Here is a 16,112-nt window from a genome sequence, read left to right on the forward strand (position 1 = left end):
TTTTCTTAAAGAGGCCGCTGAACCAAAATTACGCAACTGGCTGCACTTCAATCTTACCTCCTAGGCTTTAGTACAGGCTGCGCCATCTAGTATAAATAAAAAGAAGACAGCAATAGCCTCTAAGATTACAGTTGTTTTGAGATCTTGGAGGCAAAAACGTTTTGTTTTTCGCCTTCAGATGGCGCCACATTATAACTAGTTGCTGTTAGTGTAGCTTTTTTTATTGATAAGTAATTAATCATTGAATCCTTATCGCAAGTGTGACAGGCTGATCCTTACATTGTTTATTATACAATGATATGTGTCTTTGAGACATCTTCTACGTCTATAAAGCAAGGAACAGGCCGCAAAGAGATATCGGACACGCCCAGGAAGAAGTCAACAACTCCAACGAAAACAAACTTAGCAAAGCAGTAATATTGCTGTGCATACTTCTGAGCGTTTGCGTGTTCCTCAAAGACATGTATAATTATTATTTATTGGACACCACCAATCAAAACCCCCATTTCTGAACAAGCTTCGATTATGTGTGACTGAAATGCACGCTAATAGCTTTATAAGCATACAATTTTTATTGAATTTAGTGGAAGCGGAAGCTGTGTCAAAATAAATGTAAATCTACCTTTGAACTAGAAATGGTAAAGTACTAAATTAAAAAGAAAGCTAATAAACTTTGATAATAAAACAAAACTTTCTGCGATAACGACGCTGAGAAGCAACTACTAATCACAGAACAGCAACGCATCGCAGAGAAAACACAAATCACATCGTACTAAAGCCCGCGAACAACCACGAACAGCCGGGCTGTCGCTTCGGAGCGATCGACCGGCAAATCCAAAACCGAAACCTTCCCGACAGGCGTCGTGACGCGCGCCAGGGGCGACGCATGCGCAACGCACCTGTTTGTGCGTACGTTTCAATGAATGTGCGTGCGTTTTCATCCGGGCATCGTAGCGCTGGTGCGAGGCGCGAAAGCAACCCGAACTTCTTGAAAATTTCGTCAGCGCATCGTAGCCAAAGTTCTGCGCGAAATCTCAGGTAAGTTGGGCACGCTTTTGACCTAGATTCATCAAATGGCGTCGCGGACCAGCCGCGGCGCAGGTGGCTACACCGCGATGGACAAGCCCCCGCTAACAGCGCGGCACCCAAGGTTGACATTCTGATGCAGATGCCTAGGCCTAGCGCCATTACTTGTGGCGGGAGACGTTAGCTCGGCTGTGTTTTTTTCTCACCGACCTGGCGTGCACGGCTCGTATTTGGCGTCGTGTCACAACTGCGAACGTGGCGATAGTCTGCGACGCCAGCACGGGCGGTATCCTTGCGGCTCTCTGCCGCATAGGAGCAGACGTTAGCAGTCTGAAGATTCAAAACTTTCGCCAAAACAAACAAACAAGCGTCGCAGCTGTTTCGGTCTGCTAGGACGAGTTTCCGCGGCGGACTTCCTACGGGCTGGCTTCAGCACGGTGGCGTATTATGTTCTGCTTCGGATATTGTAAAAGCTGGGGAGCTCATTTTCCTGCCCGCAATCGCGCCGGTGTGAACGATCGCCGAGCGACTCGTAGGGCAAAACTTGCGGTGTTGAAGGTAGGCGGTACAGAAGGCCTCGGTAGGTCGATGAGCGCTGTCTCGAAATCGATTCGTGGGTGCTCCGCATAACGAGCGGAAGGTGTCTCGCTTTCACCTGGGGTGCCGCGATCACATTTGCATCGTGATGTCCCGGTATGCATGCACATGACTTGCTGATCCGAAAGCCGCCAAAACGTTTCGGCAGGCGCGCGCGTGTGTCTGCTGAAAAGCGCGGAGCATGGTTTGAACGAAGTGGCGGTGGTGGTGCTTCGAGCGTCACCCTAAAAATAGCCCCTCTATTTAGGCGGCGTGGCCCGGGCAGCGTCGCTATGATAGGAATTTACGATTCCTTACGCCACAAGGAAAGGAACGTTTCTTGTTTATACTTGCGTTTTTATTTCGCTAGGTTTCTTGGTCAGCTTGCGCAAACTTTCGTGAACGCTCGCGCGCGCGTTTTGCACGAACGCTGATTGCATGCGCGCAGTACAGGTTGTTCGTGCCGATGAACTTCTGGCACGCCGCACGCGTGCCCTACAGTGAATAATTGCGAGCACAAGTTGCGCCCTTGTGTTCGCAGTGCGTGCGACGACCGAGAGAGAAAGCTAAACAGCTGCCTGTTTTAAAACATCTGTTTCAAACGTTTAATGTGCTGGATAGTTCGTGGCCTCTCCGGGCGCCAGTTGACTCAGCTGATGACTCATCGGCTGACCGATTTCAAGGCGTTCCGCCGCCCGGTATTGATGTCGCGGATGATGCCTTGCGTGGGCTTTCTCGATACAAGGAGAGCAAGCGCCCGCGGCCTGTAGTCGTATCCGAGAAGAATGCGTTAGTCACGTGACGCGCTCGCCTGAGTATTGGTCTCTGGTTCTGTAAACGCGGGTGCTAGCTCTCGAAATAACAGTATGCCGTAACACACCCGCGTATGTTTGAGCGAAGTGTATCATGTTCGCCTCCTCAGGTGTATCACTATTGCGTTCCTCTTGAGCAGAATACATTGTGTGAAGCATGTGTGTTACGTTTTGCAATGCTTGTATTAGCCAACCATTAGCGCAAGCTTCCAGTGTAAATGTTTACCGTGTTGCAATGCACATCTCCTCTTTGTCATGCCCCGTTTGCAACATGTGCGAAAATTCACACCTTGCGGGAAACGCGGCAAGTGACAGTTTTTAGAAACACAAAATAGAGCAAGTTACCTGCATTATTTGTCTTCTCAATAAATATATATAGAGAAAAGGGGATGAGGGGGTTGGGGGGGGGTGCTATTTTGTTAGTGTCCACCTAGTGGACAGGATTTCGTCTGCTGCTAAAGTGCTGATTGGCTGTGGGCGGCTGTCTCCTTGTCATGCGTATTCCAGCCCAGCCAATCAGAACTTCAGCAGCAGACGAAATGGACATGGCCACTATATTGACACTTAAGAATACCTCCCAATTAAAATTGAATTTAGTATTGTGGAGTTAGGGCAGAGTGAGGGAGTGAGTAAAAACTTTATTGAAAATAAAATAAGGCACGATGGTTGGGGCCCCCCATTCCAGGGCCCCACTGGCACGAGCGGTTCGCTGGGCTTGGTCCAGAAGAGCCAATTGGCTCTCCCGATCCATTGTGGACAGTTACGAAATGTAGGCTTGTAGGCAAAACCGAGGCAACAGGTGCCACGCAGTCGGGCAATCGCTATAGAGCGATATAGGGGTTCACGAACGGAAGCTTCGTGAACCCGGCCCAGACTCAACTCGACGACGGTCATTGGACCAGGGCTTGGAAAACATTCGCGCGGCTCACTGGCACGTCTGATCACATCATCCCCGCCGCACGGTATATATCTCGCGACGCGTCTTGCAGTGTGGAAGCAGCGGCGAATGGGCCCGTACCGCGTCTCGCATTCGCCTTGCTGTATCTTCGAACCATCGAATCAGCGGTTATACGCTTATCCTCGCGTCGGCTCGAACCCGCTCGCGTGCGCTCAGCTGTTCGGCCTGTACCTGCGCTCTCCGGAGCTGGCACGCGGGCGACGGAAAAAAGCCGAGCGCAAACAAAGATCGGCCGATTGCGCTCGGACACGCAGCGCGGAGGCGAGGGGCGGGCACAACCGTTTCGCTGCTTGACGGTGTTGACTGCGAGTAGAGGTCGAGGTATAAGCGAACGACGGGGGAACTGCTGAGTCCCTCCCGTGCAAGAGCAGTCGCTGCAATCAGCGTCCGCAAGGCAGCTCTCGCAAAACAACTATTATTATACCGCTTGGCTTCACTTCTGCCACCGCTACTCATCTGTCCTGTGTCACGAGAGGCATTCCGCGAGAGAAAACCGCGACCCTACACCGCCTTCTCGCTGACTGAGCTCGCTCCTCTGTCTTGGCAGCATTGTATTCAACGCGCATTGTCACCACTGTGCTCTAGAATTCGTGAAATCGTGCCCAGTCTTGAAGATGCGGTGGCCCGTCGTGGTTCAAGGAGCTAGAGTGCACGTGGCGCCGCACGTGCTAGCTGTTTGCTTTTTCTTTTTCATTACGTCGCCAGTTGTTTTGATCAGTGGTACGAGCCACACGACTGCATTTGAAGTTCAGGCGCAGAAAATGCCGTCCAGGTCACTTGGAAGTAGCCGTCACGTAACCTTTTCCAGAGCAGTTAAAAGTCGCCGCATTCCCGCAGTCGCGGCTTTGTTCTCGTTTCTAAGGGGATCCTGAGCCTTTTCACCCATGAACACGAAGTCTTTTCGCTGCTGTCCTGGTCCCGTTATTGTATAAGCACCATTCGACAAAGCTAGGATGCCGTAACGAACGACACGCGGCACCATGCATGTGCACAGGAATTGTGAATTACTGTCGCTCGGAATTCCTGTTTGATCAGCCGAATACGCCCTGGAATTCATCTCGCTCACGGTACCAAAACAGACGCACTACGGCTTATCGTTAGTTGCCTGAGCTGCAGGTCGTACACAACGTGGCTAAACCTGCCTGCTCGTTCAACAGTCTTGAAGTGGCCCACCTACGTCTGTCTGCACAAGTCGCTGAGTCATGTCAATACACATTCCGAAAGAATTCGCTAAGGCAAATCGAATACCGGAAAAGATACAGACATCATATGCCTTGTCAATCCACACTGAACCAGGCCACACCGAGTGCAGTGGACTATGACTATCGAGCCGACAGTATACGTAGCTATCTCAGCGCTGAGAATGTGCTATATATAGATGAACAATGAGTTATCGCTTGCACCACGGCGCTGTGAATCTTCCGGAGTGCATCGCACCAACGTGCGCGTTCGAGTTTTGAGGCTGCAGCATGTTTTCGTGCAGTTGCCTGTCGCGCTTGAATGCTCGTCCGAGCCGCGACATCAAGTGGTATTTGTTCAGTTTGTCTACTTAGGGGTGAATTCGCCCAGAATGGGGCCACACTCTCTGCAAGAAAGCCGAAAAGAGGTTGTGAAAAGTGCGTAAATGTTCTCCAGCCTCAAAAAAGCCAACCGCGAGGCTACGAATATATATATATGAGAGACAGACAGAAATAAAACAACCAATGTAGCTGTTTGGCAGTCTTATCACGCTACCCTGTATCACGTACACATTCTTAATTAGTCGAGCAAAGAGGTCAAACCAACGAACTGTTTTTCCTGCAGCTGCATGAAAAACGTTGATTGATAGTTGTAGGACGCACAAAAGGAAGAAAGCTCGCGTAGCGGCGCAATTTCCGAAGGCGCCCCTGCGTTGCGAAATTACTTTGCATCAAATTGCGGTGGAAAAAAAAAAGAAAAGAAAACGCGCGAGATTGTGGACCTCATGCCGAGCCTCTAGGTTAAGCTTTTGCACTGCAAAATCGTGTCGCAAGCTTTGTCGTCCTCTCTCCCGTTTTTCTTTTTTTTCCTTCCTTCCTTTCTTTCTTTCTTTTTTTTTTTTCATTAGCTAAACCTCCAGTGTCATAGACTGCGAGAGAACTTTCATAAGAACAAATTCGGAAAGCTTGGAGAAAATCTGGGAATTCGAAAGCACTAACGTTGTAGACACCCTGAAATACAGTTAAAGAAGTGTGGACACCAATTTCAGAAGCCATATTGACTACAGCATAAGCTTTGCATGCTTACAAGGAACGCTTTCACGAGGTATGATTGACAGCAGACGGCTAAATTATTATTTATTTGTTTCAAAGTCTGGAGATGAAGCGTGTGGTCCCTCTCCAGACTCGTTGTGATAGCCATCATGAAAACGTCATTCTTATAGGAGCAAAATGTGTCACGTTAAAGTGCTGGCCTAGCCTGGTTGGTACATCATTAGGACGGGAACAAACAGCGCTTGGACGGGACGAATTGAGGACGACAGACAAGGCGCCGATGTCTGAAACTTAGTGGTCCCATACCTATCAATGCAATTGCTAACTTCATCACACACGAGGTTGTGGGGCAAATAATTTTCACTTCCCCGGAGAAGGCGCCTACTTACTCCGGGCACTCAATCTGAAGGTATTCAGAAACGCTGTTCGGGCTCATGATGAGGCACAGATGGTCGACGGCAAGGACATCTAGGAATGACTGCAGATAAGAAGGCACGCACCGTTGCTTGGTATACGGCGCTCCGAGAAAAGATTGCCTTCATTGTGGGTTTTCGCGGAAAAGAGCACCGACAGGCACAAATTTCGTGCTGCCTTAACAGACAGTCGGCCAGGGCAGAGACCCACCCCTTCACAAATCTTGGCCGCTTGGGTTCTAACTTTTGCCTGGTTGACGCCGACCAGCCTGTCGAAGTTCCTTGAGACGGCCTCTTCAGTCGTATTTTGGCCTTGGCGCTCTTTGTCGGCCTGAAAGAGTTTGGCGTCAGCTCTTCGTAGCGAGGTCACAACGAAGCGTAAGCGTTGCCCGCTTTTAACGCGAGAGCATGGCGAGAGCGTTAAGGGCCCCGTGTCGCCGAAAATCCGGTATCGGCGTTGGCGCCGACGGTGGAGATAATCATGCCGAACCACGCATATTCTATACGTCACTAAAGTTGCTCATGCCTTGTCTTGCGTTCTTTACGAAGTTATTCCTCGGAATCTTGAGAATGGCAGCCCACAAATAAATTCCGTAAAACAAAGCACCGACAGCGCCTACATTTTATGTCAAATCTTCTCGGACTAAAATATCAAAAGTGCGAAACAAGAGAAGAACGGCCCACGCAAGAGGCCGCGTTTCTACCAGAAAGCTCGTCTTCGTGCATAGATCTCGCCGCCAGCGTTTCCCGGTAAACATTACGGTTACACATAAGCTATACATATATAAGTTGCTACATATACAACTTGCATATATAAGTTGTCCGGAAGCGTGAGAAGTCAGGGATCTTTTAAATGCTATTGCGTTCCGCCCTTAAAGGCGAAGCTTAAGCGTCCTCCAAATTTTTCGTGACCTCTTGCAGAAGGCACTCGACGCCTTTCTGTGCTATCCGGCCAACTTCATCTTCCGTTGCCCGGCCCACGGTGTTTCTCACCAGGCTGAGCAACTCCACCCTATCTTGCTCATAAAATTTTGGGCCCTTCCGTAGCACTTGTTTTACGTCTCTCGGTACCTGCATGTTTCCGAGGGTGACCACCTCCTGACTTGGTTCCTTGTCTCGGCGGCTCTTCTTTGGAAACCAAGACAAGAGCCGCCGTTTGCTGTGCTACTCGAACGTCCCGGTGGAAGAGCATTCCACCAGAGACCACTTGGGTGCCTGTTCCATGCTGGCGCAGTGCAGGCATTCTCTGAAGAAGCGGGTTTGACGCCATACTTCGGAGCGCAGGACGCGACATACCCTATTCGCGTGCCCGTCTGAAGGTGCGGGCCATCCGAACAGGCCGAGAACTTCCAGGGACAAACAGGAATGTTTTTATTTACTCATGCTGTTGGCCAGTCGGTCGTTACAGGGTGGGTCAAAAGCAGTACTTCAACAATCAGTACAATAGATGAATATTCCATTATTACATAGAGCACAAAAAAAAAAAAACTAGTCAATAGCAGCATTTCGGCAATTAGTACAGTACATGAGTAAAGTGAAAAAATATACAACCTTGCCTTACACATCGCGGCGGCGAGCAAGCTCACACAATTGACTGATGACTTCAGAAGTTAGGGGAACAGCAGAGAAGAAGAGCCCAATGAGCTAGAAATGAACTCAAGGGGTGTACTGATCTGATCTGGGCTGGTTGGTACATGAACGTCAACAAGCAGTGCTTGGACGGGACGAAGTGACGACGACACACAAGGGGAAAAACTGCGGGGAGTCGCACGTGCGCGTCTCCCACGTAGCATCGGCGCGTTTGCTGACGTTGTCAAACGTGGGTGCACGTGTGGAATCGAGCAGACTAGGGATGAGACATCGTCGTTGCCGTCAACGCTTTGGTGGTTCACGTGACGTCTGTGGCGTCGGGCATGGAGTTTCATACAATAATTGCGTCGGGCACTCTTGACGTACATATTCGCCCCTGCTGGCGGGAACTTGAAATATGGAACTATGTGATAAAAATTGTGTGATTGTAAATTGTTAGAGGCAAAATCGTGCATATGCCGGCCAATATGACGGTCCCCAAGGAGCTGCGCATTACAAAAAAAAAAAGAAAAATTATTATTTGAAAAGCAGCACATCTGCAGAAATTGTTCGATTATGCGGCTCGTATGCTGTTCTTCACCCAGAATGATTATGTGTATACAGTGTCATGTGTTCGGAGTTGCCGTCGAATAACGCCGCCAATGCGTCACCTTGAGGAACAGCTCGACGCACTCCTGTTCAGGAGCCCCCTCCTCGTTTTTCATGTCATGATGTCACGTGTGACACAATGTGCGCCAGTGCAGTCATAAGTCTATCGGAAATCGAGTAACTCAGCGCCGCGCAGATACCGCTTCGCGTACACGCGGGCCCAGGTATACGGAGTCGTCGGCGCCTTGCAGCGACGGTGCCATCGAAGCGTCACATCCGCCCTGCATCCGGCGCATAGTGTGTCACCCCAGGCAGTCCCGATTTCTCACGCCGCCCCGCATAGGAGACACCGCTCTGGCAGGTCGTAGCACGTGTCGGGCGCAGCTTGCGATCGCGTAGCTGAAAGGCAGTGCGAGCGTATAGGTGCTTGCTTGCGTGTTCGTTCGTTTGTTTGTTTGTTTGTTTGTTTGTTTGTTTGTTTGTTTGTTTGTTTACGTGCGTGCGTGCGTGCGTGTGTACGCAAGGGCTGGGGAAGGGGCGGGGGGAAGGAAAGCATTGTAGTTTTACGTGCCAAAACCGCCATATGATTACGAGCCACATCCTGGTGCGGCACTTCGGATTAATTTTGATGGCCTGGAGTTCTTCGGCGTACACGTTTAAGTACACGAGCGTTTTTGCATTTCGCCCCCATCGAAATGTGGCCGGAAATCGAACCTGCGACCTGGAGCTCAGCGGCGCAGCCACAGCCACTGGGCTACCGCGGCAGGTCGAGGGAGAAGGAAGACGGGCTGACTCGTTCCAGAGGAACGATCGCCAGTCGGCCAATCAGTCACGCACTGAGACCTGCTCCCTAGCGGCTGTAGAATATAGCACCACTCTTTTAAAACCACCCATCATCGATCGGCCGATCGGTCAAGCAGCCCACCTGTCACTCAGTCAGTCAGTCAAACCACCAGACGCGCACTCACTCGCTCACTCACTCACTCACTCACTCACTCACTCACTCACTCACTCACTCACTCACTCAGCCAGCCAGTCAGTCAAGCGGTCAGTCAGTCAAGCGGTCAGTCATTCAGTCCACCTTGCAGTCTAGTCCAGTTAGCATGTTCTCTCCGTAAGAGGATATGATTGTTAAGTGTACGTGACTGAAGAGAAATCATTATTTCGTGAACACTGGTTCTAAAACGCGACTGAAGGTGCACATAGTCCATCCCTTTCGCAGACGTTGGGCCACCTATCATCACTTTGGCCTCTCCTTTCAACTACGTTTTGCAGCGTTCGATGAACTCCGCACCCTCTGATAACGTTCCGCCGCTTTCCGGACGCCCCTCGCATTCTTCGAATTTGACAGGATCCCTGCCGGACGTCGGAATCGTCGCCAAGGCTCGGCACGCGACGCCCACAGCACGTTGCGTTGCTAGGCGTTGCAAGTATCCGGTGTTCGTGGTGACAAACAAGCAAATAAATAAACAAACAAACAAACAGAGTGCTGTATATACCTACGCCCACTTTACCCTTTGCGCGATCTCCACTCATACAGCAGTTTGTCGGGTGTATAGTAATCGGCTAATCGCGCATTAGATAACTCTAGTCATATGCGTTTATATGCAATTTTCAGGACGCCATAAAAAGTTACGGACCAGCCGTATATGTAGATTACGATGCATTAATTGACTATATTGGCACATCGCGAAGAGACATTAAGGTCAACGGTCGTATAGGATATGGGCTGCTGTTCTCCAGACACAAGTTCTGCCGTGTTGGCATTTTGGGCCAGTCATATAGAGGCCGTAGCAGTCTTGCGGGGCCTTCCCATTATTTTGCGTTTATTCCGAGCTCAGAAAGTTCTCTCCTTTTTCTATTTTTCTTTTTTTTTTTTTGATCGCGCCGACTGTTGAGGAAACTTAATTCACAATGCCATACGCTCGTTGTGCAAAATTCGCTGCCCTGAGTTATCCTCAAACGCATTCCTCGGTGCAAGACTTTTGCGGGTGCCTTTCTTCTTTCGTCTCGTTTAATTTACTTGCGTTTTGCCGCAGCATCACGTGACATGCAAATTACGGAGGCCCTCAACCCGACTGCTTAAATGGACGGTTAAAATCAAGAGAGCGAGTAGGGAGCGCTTTCGAAAGCCTGGTAAGCATAAGTGTTGCACAACAGCCATGCGCCATAGCTTTATCGGCAGTTCGTCGAATAGTCGTAGCGCAATTCGATTTGAGCTAGCGTTTATAGGCGCGAAGCTCACACCGGGATGACGCATTCGCACTTCGACATGGGTAGTCAAGGACATTCTTACTAAATTTAAAGTTGCGTACTAAGGAAAAAAAAAAAAACGTTCACTACCGTCGTTGGTCCCTCTCTCTCCCTCTCTTTTCCTATGATTTCCCCCCCCCCCTGCATCTTACAGTATATAATAGGCCATCGTTTTTTTCTCCGAAGGCTACGTGAGGGACTTTTTCTTTTTCTGCGAAGGAAAAGGCAGATTCTGTGCGAATGAGAGTAATTGTTTCTATTACGTTCCTTTGCGCTGCCTAGAAAGGCAGTTCGTGCATTGACGTTTCACCTTTACACAGCTTTGTAGAGACTTTTCAAGGTCATTAAGCTGAGCAGCAGGTCAGAACTTTGATTCAGGCCGACCTCTAAACTTTTCTATCATAATAAATGTTTTTTTTTTTTTTTCCTGTCTTTCAGGGCCTTTGGTTATGAGTCAAATATCGCGGCTCCATCCTGCGCATGCGCCGTTGCTATCCTATTGTTGCGCGAGTACGTTCCGGGCCCCTGCTGTGCGTCTGCGTCGCTTTTGTCTGTAAGCAGGCACGAAATAGCCCTTTGTGTGTGCTTGCAGCGAATGATCGTTATTTTTTATTCTTTTGTAGCGTGCTCCAAAGATCAGGGTTTTGCTTCCGTCCGTACGTGGAGCTAAATTACGGCCGCGTTGATCAAGTGCCTCTGCGCTATTCTGAGGCATCCCAATGTTCAGAGGTCTTTGGGCAACCGGCGATTTGTAGGTAATGCGTACTTCGGCGGCTTTCGTGCAGGTTCCAAAGGCAGGTGTTGGTACTTTTTGTGCCCTTACTGCACCGATCGTCACACTTTCGTTGAAGGGCCAAACCGCTCATTTTATGCGCTGTCAGAGCATCGGTCAACACAGAGAAGTACCGTAATCATGGGGCCGGCAAAACCGCGCGCATGCACGACAGGTCTGTCACGTCACTTTTTCCCTGGATAATATATTTTTTCCCCCTTTCCCTAGCTCACTATCGTGTTTAGTCGATCCTGCGTTTTCGGCCTGTCAAACGTTGCTCAACTCTCTACAAGTCCCCCGTCGTGTTGGAAATGTCCGCACCAACGGCCATGATGTAAGAGTAACTTCTTGTCGAGAAAAAAAAAAAAAAAACTTCAGCTACTTGACGTGTTGACGTCAGCCACGCTTCCTCGGTGGCGGGATATTAGGCCGGCGCTTCAAGTTGCTTCTCGTCGAATTCTCGGACCGTTGAACATTGCAATGCTCGTAACTAGAAGTTGCTGTCACGCTTCTGACTGACCCGATTTTTTCGTCACTTTTTTCTTCCAAGCTCTCCTCTTCCTACTGTCAAGCGTCTGTGGGATCTGAGGCATTGCTTCGTTTTCAGCGTTGCGTTCTGTCAGTGCGAACGTCTCCATCCTGCAACAAGATGGCTCGTGAAAGAGGAGATTCGTGCTGAAAAGTCTGATGTCCAATTGTCCAACTCGTCCGAATTCATACCATATGTTATAAGCGCTTACTTAAGTGTATATGGAAGGCCTTTATGTTGAAAAAGGGAGTGAAGGTCCGGGAGGGGGGCGGGGGTCGTTATCCTGCTCCTCGCGCCATAGCTGTCTCGCTACTGGCGAGACAGCTATTAGCGTTAGCTATTAAGCTGTTAGCGTTAAATGAACGCTAATAAAAAATTATTTTGAGATGTATTCGTAAATTACCGTTTTTAAAACGCCGAAAAAGGCCCATTTTAACCGCGGGAACAGGCTCGGGCCAAAAAAGACGCAACAAACGACAGACGGAGGAGGGGACGTCACCTTCAATTTCCCGCGCCAACTAGCCGTGTGGTCATAAATTTTGATGGCGGGCTGTCTGCTCGGGCCTACCTAATATATATTCCTTTATCAGAAGAGATGATCTGCATTGTATTCTAAATGATCCAATGACGCTAAGCAAGTTTCGAGAGCGTTTGTTTACCCAACCTCAACGGCAAAAATACTATGTGATACTTCGAAATTCGTGACGTCACGCTGGCGCACCGGTGTCGCGGTTACGGCGGGAATTTGTCTTAAGAAAAAAAGAATTGCCACGTTCATTTCCTTAGCTAAAAATCGACCTCTTAGCGCGAAATTAACGAAAATAGTCTTGAAGAAGATCAAAAATAAATAAACATTCGGACAGTCTGAACAGACCCGCGGGGGAGTGGGAGATTTCGGCGCTCGGCCTCGAAGGTAGTCGGTCTCCTCCCTCCTAAAGCACTGACCGAGCCCGATACTTGGGAGTCGGGGCCTCATGACGACGAAAGAGTTCTCCGACGGCTTTCCTCCTCCGCCCGTGCAGGGCCACCGCCGGCACCTCGCGCGGCGAGGGTCGACCGTACGGAGGGGTGGGCGGGCGCGAACGAGGACAACCGCGGACGCCGGGAGCGCGTACCGCGGATGGCGCTGTGGCAGCCGCGTCGCGGTGGTGCTGCGTATACCTGTTGGACCTGGCCGCACCGTTGCCTCCCGCGAGAGGGAGCGAGGAGTCTCTTGCGTCGCTCGTGCTCGTGCACCACGGGACCATGTGAATGTGCTGTACCGGCGGTACAAAGCAAATGTCAAAGGGGAACAGTTTTTTTGGAGGCTTTGTTGAAAGATTTGGCGATGGCAGGATAAAGGACCACATGTAGAGCAGATCTGGAACACTGTAGACATCAGCGGCACGCCGGCGTATTTTGAGATGGAGATTAGGCTCGGCGGGGGAGTGCCGTTCCTCGTAGTTCATCGTCGTCGTCGCCCCCCCTCCCCCCCCCCCCCTCCACACCCCACTCCATTGGTAGTCGCCGACGCCATGCTCGCGTCTCTATTTTCCGTTTTCGCGTCGCAGCCGTCGCGCGCGCTGTGCGCGAATGGTCCGAGAGGAGAGGCTCGTTTCTCTCGGCATCCCCCCCTCTCCCCCCCCCCCCCCGCCCTGTCGCCGCGGCACACTGTCTTGCGAGGGTGCGCGTTGTTTTTCTCGTCCCTGGCTCACGCACACCGATGGAGCTTCCGCTGTTGTGCTGCTCCTCCTCATCTTATCGCGCGATTGTGCGCAGACAACTCTCGTTCATGGACTCCGGCGGTAGGTGTGATAGTCGTCTCTTATTGTGTCACTCGGTAGAAGAATGGAGGGGTGATAGCTATGGGAGTGCGAGGCCTGCGTTTTGGAAATTTATGTAATTCTGTACCGTCTCGCCCAAGGAGAGTTAATGAGCTGGAACAAGACTCCTTAGACGGGGTCCACAAACCCGGTCCCTTGTTTGTGATGCCTACACAGACATTGCGCCGATACGAGTGTTAGCGTCTGACCCATCTATAGGGTGAAAAATACGCCGGATAAAATACGCCCACTGCAGCATGTGCTCAAGCTGCGTCAGACTGAATTTGCCCTCGTTTCTGTAGATAGGCGCATGCTCTTTGGTTCCATTTCGTTGTGTAACGACGATGATGTGTTGCGTTTCCTCGTGTTCATTCGTATACGAGTCGTCTGCAGCTTTCGCTTTTAGTTGAGGCTTTTCATCTTTGTGGCACTCGACGCCACCACTAAACTAGCTCACTTATGCCCGTGTATATAGTGCGTTTTGGCGAGAGAAACCGTGGACGCCACTCACACGAGTGAGCAGTCCTCGCGCTCGTCTGTTACGAGTACCTGTGTGTTAGTGCGCTCGTGCTCGTTGTGAACATTGTGCGGCGTGGCGCGATACCGGCCTCGAGCAGCAGCGGCAGCGGCAGTTGCCGCAACGTAGTACGTATAATTGAGCCAGGCTGCGCGCTGCCACGGAACCGGAGAAGTAGGCCACGAGCGCGTTGCACGGAGCACGTGTCCTCCGCTCCGTTGTCGGCGCGGGGGTCGGGTGGAGGTGGGGTGTCGGTCGCAACGCTTTTCCTGCGAGGACAGCGGTCGAGACAACGTGCGCACGCAACGCTGGAAACGAGACACGGCGCGCGCGAGAGGGTTCTCGTTTTTTTTTTTCGTCGTCGTCGTTACCGCAGCGGTCGCCATAGAGCTATAGGCCACCACCAGACGAGAGGATAGGCGGAACAAGTTACAAGCTGATATAGGTGTCTCGGTCTTGCTGTCCATGTTGGATATGTTGCAGCACAGAGCGAGCGGGAAAATCACGTTTACCAGGAGTGCGGACGGCCTGATTGCTCAAGCCCGCTCGTGTGAGCTGGGAAGGAATGGAGAGGGGGTGATAATGTTTGCGGTTATGGCTTTGACTACGAAGCCTACTGTGACAGTATGACGTCCTGATAGCTTCGTGCTAGACACACGCACTCATGACTACGGCTACGACTGTAGCCTGAAGTTCTAGCTTCGTGCTGCAGTCGAGGAGATGATAATTTTCCCGTTCATGAACCTTCCTCCAGCATGCGGTGTTGCGCAGAACTGATTTGTCATAGGTGAAAAGAGCTCATAGGTGAAAAAGCTCATATGCCTTTTCGTGCGCGTTGGCGTAAATTGGCGCTGTCTTTCCAACTGCACAACACTTCAGAGCAATCGATTTGAAACAGAACTGACAGTTGCAAGCGTGTGTCAGCTCTGACGCCACTTTCTTTACCGTTTCTGAACAGCAGTTCGCAGGTAGGCCTGTAGAGTCGTAAAGCTCCTCAGCGTTGATAATAAGGTGAAGAGTTCGTGACGTGGACACGAAGTATACGCGCTTCGTGGGACAGTTCCCTGCCATCCCTAGCTGGCCGTCCTGTTGCGTGGCTGCGCGAAGCCGGTATTGATCAGAGAAAGATGAGGGATCGATGAGGGCCAGCCGCAGGCTTCTTGCCATGCTCCGCCTTACCGGTCGGCCGGGACGCTCTCGCTCGCCGTGACAGAAGGGGGCAGTCACGTACGCTCCAGGTTCCTATCGCGTGCGCCTGGGAGTGTATGGACTTAAGGTCCCTATGTAAACCTTATGTGGACGAGCCTGCGCAGCATGACGTCACAAAGGCGCGATGGCGGTGTGATGGCGCTGCCGCCTTTTTCGGGTCACTGGCGTTCGCTTTATGAAAGACAAAATTGGCGCTTAGTTTCATGTAAACGAAGGGCGGGCTGCGACGCGTAGTGCAGGACTCCTGGTAATTGTGTCAGACGTGTCGGAAATGATAGCGGAAGAATGCGCCAAGTTCCCGCTTTAAGTGACGTTGAAAACTTTGCCTCAAGTATCTGACCTTTTGATGAAATTCATGCCAACGGTTTTTGTCGTAACTGACAAAACCAAAATCCTCAGAAGTCAATTCGTCGTGCGGCCCGATCTCGGATATCGGTACATCGGACACGTTAACTAATTTGGCTAGAGCCTCGGGCTCATACGCTGGAGGACCTTGGTTCAAATCCCACCATCGGACACGTATCGTTCCTTTATCAAAAAGAAGTCCCACACGAGGCGAGACAGGAACCTATAGACCTACCGCTAAGTGTCTGGTGAGAAGCAACAGTGCCGCCTACTAGGCACTTTGCATAGGGAAGAAAAGAAAATAAATTCCGGTGTTTTACGTGCCAGAACCACGATCTGATTGCGCCACAGATTAATTTTGACCGCATGGGGCTTTTTAATGTGCACCTAAATACACGAGGGTTTTTGCATTTCGCCCTCATCGAGATGTGGCCGCCGCGGCCGGGAGCTTGGCAGCACGACGCCGTAGCTACTAAGATTCCGCGGTAGGT

At 50.8% G+C, this 16,112-nt stretch overlaps 1 protein-coding gene across 1 annotated transcript in view; it reads left to right on the forward strand.

Annotated features, from left to right (window-relative positions):
* The first annotated feature begins 915 nt into the window (after positions 1-915).
* The window catches only part of LOC126531259 (uncharacterized), a 47,323-nt gene continuing 32,126 nt past the window's right edge, over positions 916-16,112 (forward strand). Inside the window, exon 1 of the mRNA XM_050178709.2 lies at positions 916-1,038. The gene's annotated coding sequence lies outside the window, so the exon portion shown is untranslated. The remainder of the gene's footprint in view (positions 1,039-16,112) is intronic.

Source organism: Dermacentor andersoni, chromosome 5 (assembly GCF_023375885.2).
Source record: "Dermacentor andersoni chromosome 5, qqDerAnde1_hic_scaffold, whole genome shotgun sequence".
In the NCBI taxonomy this organism is placed as follows: domain Eukaryota; kingdom Metazoa; phylum Arthropoda; class Arachnida; order Ixodida; family Ixodidae; genus Dermacentor; species Dermacentor andersoni.